Source organism: Phoxinus phoxinus, assembly GCF_949152265.1.
Source record: "Phoxinus phoxinus genome assembly, chromosome: 2".
NCBI classification, from domain to species: domain Eukaryota; kingdom Metazoa; phylum Chordata; class Actinopteri; order Cypriniformes; family Leuciscidae; genus Phoxinus; species Phoxinus phoxinus.
In genome coordinates, this window is record NC_136877.1 from 54,069,534 (window position 1) to 54,077,033 (window position 7,500).

The following is a 7,500-nucleotide window of genomic DNA, read 5'->3' on the forward strand; positions in this document are numbered from 1 at the left end:
CACACAGCTAACACTCGCTAACACACACAGCTAACACTCGCTAACACACACAGCTAACACTCGCTAACACAACGCTTGCTAACACACAGCCACAGAAACACTGCTGTCTCCAACACAATCTGAAAAATGAACAGGAAGAGAAACTGTTCTGATTACACACACATGATCACGGAGGCTCACACACATGATCACGGAGGCTCGCACACATGATCACGGAGGCTCGCACACATGATCACGGAGGCTCACACACATGATTACGGAGGCTCGCACACATGATCACGGAGGCTCACACACTGAACACAAGTATAAACACAACACTTCAGTTTTTGCCCACAGTTTTCAAGAGCTGAGCTCAAAGATCTAAGACTTTTATATGAACACAAACGGCCCAGTTCTCTCAAATATTGTTCACAAATTTGTGTTAGTTCACAGATTGTGTTAACCTCCAGATTGTGTTAAACTGTGTTAACCTCCACCTCACCGGTGTGCATATCAAGACACTGATTGGACAGCAGGATTATGCACAGGTGTGCCTTAGGCTGGCCACAATAAAAGCCCTTTTGTGTTCATAGAAAAAGTCTGAGATCTTTGAGCTCAGCTCATGAAAAATGTGGGCAAAAACTAAAGTGTTGAGTTTATAATTTTGTTCAGTGTTAACACACACAACATCAACCCCCTCTCTCTCTCTATCTCTCTATCTCTCTCTCTCGTTCTCTCTCCCCCCCCCCTCTCTCTCTCTCGTTCTCCCTCTCGTTCTCCCCCCCTCTCTCTCTCTCTCTCTCCCTCCCCCCCTCTCTCTCTCCCCCCCCCCTCTCTCTCTCTCTCCCCCCCCTCTCTCTCTCCCCCCCTCTCTCTCTCCCCCCCTCTCTCTCTCCCCCCCTCTCTCTCTCTCTCTCGTTCCCCCCCTCTCTCTCTCTCGTTCTCTCTCCCCCCCTCTCTCTCTCTCTCTCGTTCTCTCTCTCGTTCCCCCCCTCTCTCTCTCTCGTTCTCTCTCTCTCTCTCGTTCTCCCCCCCGTCTCTCTCTCTCTCTCTCTCTCTCTCTCTCTCTCTCTCTCTCTCTCTCTCTCTCGGTCAGCTAAAGGTCGATCTGTGGCTTCGAACAGCCTCATGAATTAAACTCCTTCATCGAGTCGAGGACTCCTCATCCTCATCTGATATTCAGAGCACTGCTCTCTGCGCTCGTCATTAATGTGAAGTCAGAGAGAAGAGAAGAACTCTAGAAGGAGAAACTGTCCCTGGTGATGAGGGGCCGTCATCTGAAGCTCTGCTGTCTCACACACTGCAGCTGCAGGTTTCTCTCGCGGTGTCTTGGTGTCGTTATCCTCACAAGTTACGCCTGCAGCAAACCGCCGTGGCGTCCAGTCGAGAGCAAACCGCCGTGGCGTCCAGTCGAGAGCAAACCGCCGTGGCGTCCAGTCGAGAGCAAACCGCCGTGGCGTCCAGTCGAGAGCAAACCGCCGTGGCGTCCAGTCGAGAGCAAACCGCCGTGGCATCCAGTCGAGAGCAAACCGCCGTGGCGTCCAGTCGAGAGCAAACCGCCGTGGCATCCAGTCGAGAGCAAACCGCCGTGGCGTCCAGTCGAGAGCAAACCGCCGTGGCGTCCAGTCGAGAGCAAACCGCCGTGACATCCAGTCGAGAGCAAACCGCCGTGGCATCCAGTCGAGAGCAAACCGCCGTGGCGTCCAGTCGAGAGCAAACCGCCGTGGCGTCCAGTCGAGAGCAAACCGCCGTGACATCCAGTCGAGAGCAAACCGCCGTGGCGTCCAGTCGAGAGCAAACCGCCGTGGCGTCCAGTCGAGAGCAAACCGCCGTGACATCCAGTCGAGAGCAAACCGCCGTGGCGTCCAGTCGAGAGCAAACCGCCGTGACATCCAGTCGAGAGCAAACCGCCGTGGCGTCCAGTCGAGAGCAAACCGCCGTGACATCCAGTCGAGAGCAAACCGCCGTGGCATCCAGTCGAGAGCAAACCGCCGTGGCGTCCAGTCGAGAGCAAACCGCCGTGGCGTCCAGTCGAGAGCAAACCGCCGTGGCATCCAGTCGAGAGCAAACCGCCGTGGCGTCCAGTCGAGAGCAAACCGCCGTGGCGTCCAGTCGAGAGCAAACCGCCGTGACATCCAGTCGAGAGCAAACCGCCGTGGCGTCCAGTCGAGAGCAAACCGCCGTGACATCCAGTCGAGAGCAAACCGCCGTGGCATCCAGTCGAGAGCAAACCGCCGTGGCGTCCAGTCGAGAGCAAACCGCCGTGGCGTCCAGTCGAGAGCAAACCGCCGTGACATCCAGTCGAGAGCAAACCGCCGTGGCGTCCAGTCGAGAGCAAACCGCCGTGGCATCCAGTCGAGAGCAAACCGCCGTGGCGTCCAGTCGAGAGCAAACCGCCGTGGCGTCCAGTCGAGAGCAAACCGCCGTGGCGTCCAGTCGAGAGCAAACCGCCGTGGCGTCCAGTCGAGAGCAAACCGCCGTGGCATCCAGTCGAGAGCAAACCGCCGTGACATCCAGTCGAGAGCAAACCGCCGTGGCGTCCAGTCGAGAGCAAACCGCCGTGGCATCCAGTCGAGAGCAAACCGCCGTGGCGTCCAGTCGAGAGCAAACCGCCGTGGCGTCCAGTCGAGAGCAAACCGCCGTGACGTCCAGTCGAGAGCAAACCGCCGTGGCGTCCAGTCGAGAGCAAACCGCCGTGGCGTCCAGTCGAGAGCAAACCGCCGTGGCGTCCAGTCGAGAACTCTGTAGCTCTAGCGCTCCATGTTCACCACATAACTCTTTATAGAGTAGGCAGAGCACCAGACAGGTGCCAGAACTAACCCAACTCTACAGGATCGGCCCGGGGAACCTATGCTGCTCTTTGTGTCGGTCAAAAATATTTTTTCATACCAAATTATATTTACACTGTATTTATAATCCATTTATTCACCTTTTGAGCATAGACCTGAAAATAAATGTCCAGCTTAAACTGGTAAATGTTCAACGCTTTAAAGCACACACTGAAGTTTGATCTTAAAAAAAGTTACAGAATTTTACGTTTATTGTTTGAAAAATGCACAAAAATACTACGTACTTTCAATTATGAAATATATATTTTCAACTTACGTTTTACTCTAAAACTGCAAGAAAATCAAAACCACAAACCTAAACAAGTTGTGTGTAAATGTGAGGCTGATATCTCATTAAATGATCTTGCAGTACCAAACGCTTCCACTAGAGGGAACTCCTATCATTCATTTACAATGCACATTTCTGACCGCGAGGAGCACACGAGTGACTATGACTTACAAGACCATTTAAGCTTTTCAAATCATGGCCATGATTTATTTATTTATTGTTCACACAGAAAGTGCCAATACCTTTGCCATGTTTCGTACCATTCCAATTAAGTAAAAAATAAACAAAAATTAAAACATTTCGGTCAAAAACGACTTAAGAGCAGCCGTTAATAACCCTCTGCTGATCCTCCTGTCCGTGAGAAGTACAACCTGAAGTATGAGTGACGTCTTTTGCTGACACATAAGCGTGAATCAGCAAAGACACACTATGATAAACACTATTATAGATGTTCAATTATACTAAATAACACTGGAAGTAGTTTCAAAATCAAGAAACAACAATAATCACGTGAAGGGGGCGTGGCCATCTGAACCTGACTGACACACATTCGGACCAATAGCACGCCAGCACAGCTGTGACTGACAGGTGCACCAGTTCTTGGAGACTGTGTTTGACGTGGTTGTCTCTCAGTTTTCGTGTGAGAAAGTGAACTTTTGTCAATAGTGAGTCATGAGTTGTGATGAGTCAGATTCAGACACAATCGGCTCTCAGAATACATATATCCGCCAGCGTTCGCACGCGCCTGTGCTTCACTCGATCACTTCAAGGACGAGCGCTACGTGACTCAAACGCTGAATAATATGAGTACACAATCATTTACAGAACTCATATTCACTGGGCTAGATTGAGCATGACTGAAGATAAGCACTCAGATATGACTGGACGAAGACACAAGGGGGCGTGGCTTAGCGAATGGTCAACGCCCACCCCTGTTTCCCTCCTCATTCGGTGCGTCTCTCTCTCTCGATGAGGATGATGATGATGATGATGACGATGATGATGATGACGATGATGATGATGACGATGATGACGATGATGATGATGATGACGATGATGATGATGATGATGACGATGATGATGATGACGATGATGATGATGACGATGATGATGATGATGACGATGATGATGATGATGATGATGATGATGACGATGATGATGATGACGATGATGATGATGAAGATGATGACGATAACGATAACGATGAAGATGATAACGATGAAGATGAAGACGATGATGATGATGATGAAGATGAAGATGATGAAGATGATGATGATGATGATGACTCATGCCATTAATGACTCTCACACACATGCCGTCGTCAGTCAGATCATTACTGGACGAGGTCAGACACGGGTCTCCACCTTCTGCTTCCTGTGTGACGATCAACAGGAAGTGACATCAGCCGTGATCTGAACATGTCTCGACTCGTCTGATCAGACTGACAACACGTTTACATTTTAAATTGTATTAGCAATGTGAAATAACTGAATTAAACACACACATGACGACAATAAAGGGTGGACTGTTCGAAACATGAGACACTGCAAACAGCAGGCAGTGTTTCATAGAAGCCTTTACACGGTATGACCTCATTTACATGTAAATTAGTGTGTGTGTGTTAGAGAGAGAGAGATAGAGAGAGAGTGTGTGTGTGTGTGTGTGTCGCAGCTGCAGATAAAAACACACACATCTTTCAGCCCTGAATTCTGTATTCACAGCCAAACTGACCTATTAAAGAAGAAAGAAGCCCCTGTGTGTGTGTGTGTGTGTGTGTGTGTGTGTGTGTGTGTGTGTGTGTGTGTGTGTGTGTGTGTGTGTGTGTGTGTGTGTGTGTGTGTGTGTGTGTGTGTGTGTGTGAGATCAGGTTCATGATGAAGTTCTCATGTTCTCTCACAGAAAGTGTCTCGACTGACAGCAGAAGAGCGTTCACACACACATCGAGACACAAGCGCTGAAGCTGTGTGTCAAACTGAGCGTTTGCAGGAGAGAAACCAGAGAAGGACCAGTCAACAGCAAGTGTGAGCGGCGTCACATCAACACACACAGACAGATCAACACACAGATCAACACACACACAGATGCGAAAGCATGCGAGATCACACAAATAAGAGTTGTGACTACAAGCGGGTTTCTGTCTGGTTCTCCACTTCACTTCCAGCCATCGAGAAACTGATTCTTCTTAACCCGCACCATAGGAACTAATGTAGCTTCAGCATTACACACACACGCTGGTCTGAGCCGGTCCAATAGCAGCTGAACCCAGATCAGCGATGAAGCGACTCAGTCACATGCTAATGACTTCAACTTAGCGACCAATTAATCCAACGAAGTCAAGAGGGAGAGCTCGAAAAACAATTAATCACCACAATAAATCAGCTAATTAAGAGCGGAGATGAAATTAGCATCAAATTACACGCAGTCAGAGATAATGAAGGCGGCGTGTGCTCAGAAACACACAACATCCCGAAACACACAACCCTGCCTCCAACTACACACCATCCACTGAAGGGTTAAAGAGACAGCTCACCCGCAAGTTAAAACTAGCCCATGATTTACTCGCCCTCAAGCCGTCCGAGGTGTACATGACATTCTTCTGTCACACGAACACAGTCTGAGTTATAAAAAACATTTCCTGGATCTCTCAAGCTTTATTTTGGCAGTCAATGTCTGTTTCTGTTTAGAAGTCCATAAAAGTGCATCTGTCCATCATAAAAGTGCATCTGTCCATCATAAAAGTGCATCTGTCCATCATAAAAGTGCATCAGTTCATCATAAAAGTGCATCTATCCATCATAAAAGTGCATCTATCCATCATAAAAGTGCATCTGTCCATCATAAAAGTGCATCTGTCCATCATAAAAGTGCATCTGTCCATCATAAAAGTGCATCTATCCATCATAAAAGTGCATCTATCCATCATAAAAGTGCATCCGTCCATCATAAAAGTGCATCTGTCCATCATAAAAGTGCATCTGTCCATCATAAAAGTGCATCCGTCCATCATAAAAGTGCATCCGTCCATCATAAAAGTGCATCCGTCCATCAAAAAAGTGCATCTGTCCATCATAAAAGTGCATCTGTCCATCATAAAAGTGCATCTGTCCATCATAAAAGTGCATCTGTCCATCATAAAAGTGCATCTGTCCATCATAAAAGTGCATCTGTCCATCATAAAAGTGCATCTGTCCATCATAAAAGTGCATCTGTCCATCATAAAAGTGCATCTGTCCATCATAAAAGTGCATCTGTCCATCATAAAAGTGCATCTATCCATCATAAAAGTGCATCTGTCCATCATAAAAGTGCATCTGTCCATCATAAAAGTGCATCTGTCCATCATAAAAGTGCATCTGTCCATCATAAAAGTGCATCTGTCCATCATAAAAGTGCATCCGTCCATCATAAAAGTGCATCCGTCCATCATAAAAGTGCATCTGTCCATCATAAAAGTGCATCTGTCCATCATAAAAGTGCATCTGTCCATCATAAAAGTGCATCTGTCCATCATAAAAGTGCATCTGTCCATCATAAAAGTGCATCTGTCCATCATAAAAGTGCATCTGTCCATCATAAAAGTGCATCCGTCCATCATAAAAGTGCATCCGTCCATCATAAAAGTGCATCTGTCCATCATAAAAGTGCATCTGTCCATCATAAAAGTGCATCTGTCCATCATAAAAGTGCATTTGTCCATCATAAAAGTGCATCTGTCCATCATAAAAGTGCATCTGTCCATCATAAAAGTGCATCTGTCCATCATAAAAGTGCATCTGTCCATCATAAAAGTGCATCTGTCCATCATAAAAGTGCATCTGTCCATCATAAAAGTGCATCTGTCCATCATAAAAGTGCATCTGTCCATCATAAAAGTGCATCCGTCCATCATAAAAGTGCATCTGTCCATCATAAAAGTGCATCTGTCCATCATAAAAGTGCATCTGTCCATCATAAAAGTGCATCTGTCCATCATAAAAGTGCATCTATCCATCATAAAAGTGCATCTGTCCATCATAAAAGTGCATCTGTCCATCATAAAAGTGCATCTGTCCATCATAAAAGTGCATCTGTCCATCATAAAAGTGCATCTGTCCATCATAAAAGTGCATCTGTCCATCATAAAAGTGCATCTGTCCATCATAAAAGTGCATCTGTCCATCATAAAAGTGCATCTGTCCATCATAAAAGTGCATCTATCATCATAAAAGTGCATCTGTCCATCATAAAAGTGCATCTGTCCATCATAAAAGTGCATCTGTCCATCATAAAAGTGCATCTGTCCATCATAAAAGTGCATCTGTCCATCATAAAAGTGCATCTGTCCATCATAAAAGTGGCAGGACATTTTTTTAAATATAACTCAGATTGTGTTCGTCTGACAGAAGAATGTCATGTACACCTAGC

General features: G+C 46.8%; 1 protein-coding gene across 5 annotated transcripts in view; it reads right to left on the minus strand.

Annotated features, from left to right (window-relative positions):
* The window catches only part of nrxn2b (neurexin 2b), a 249,335-nt gene that overhangs the window by 179,971 nt on the left and 61,864 nt on the right, over nt 1–7,500 (minus strand). The window lies entirely within an intron of this gene.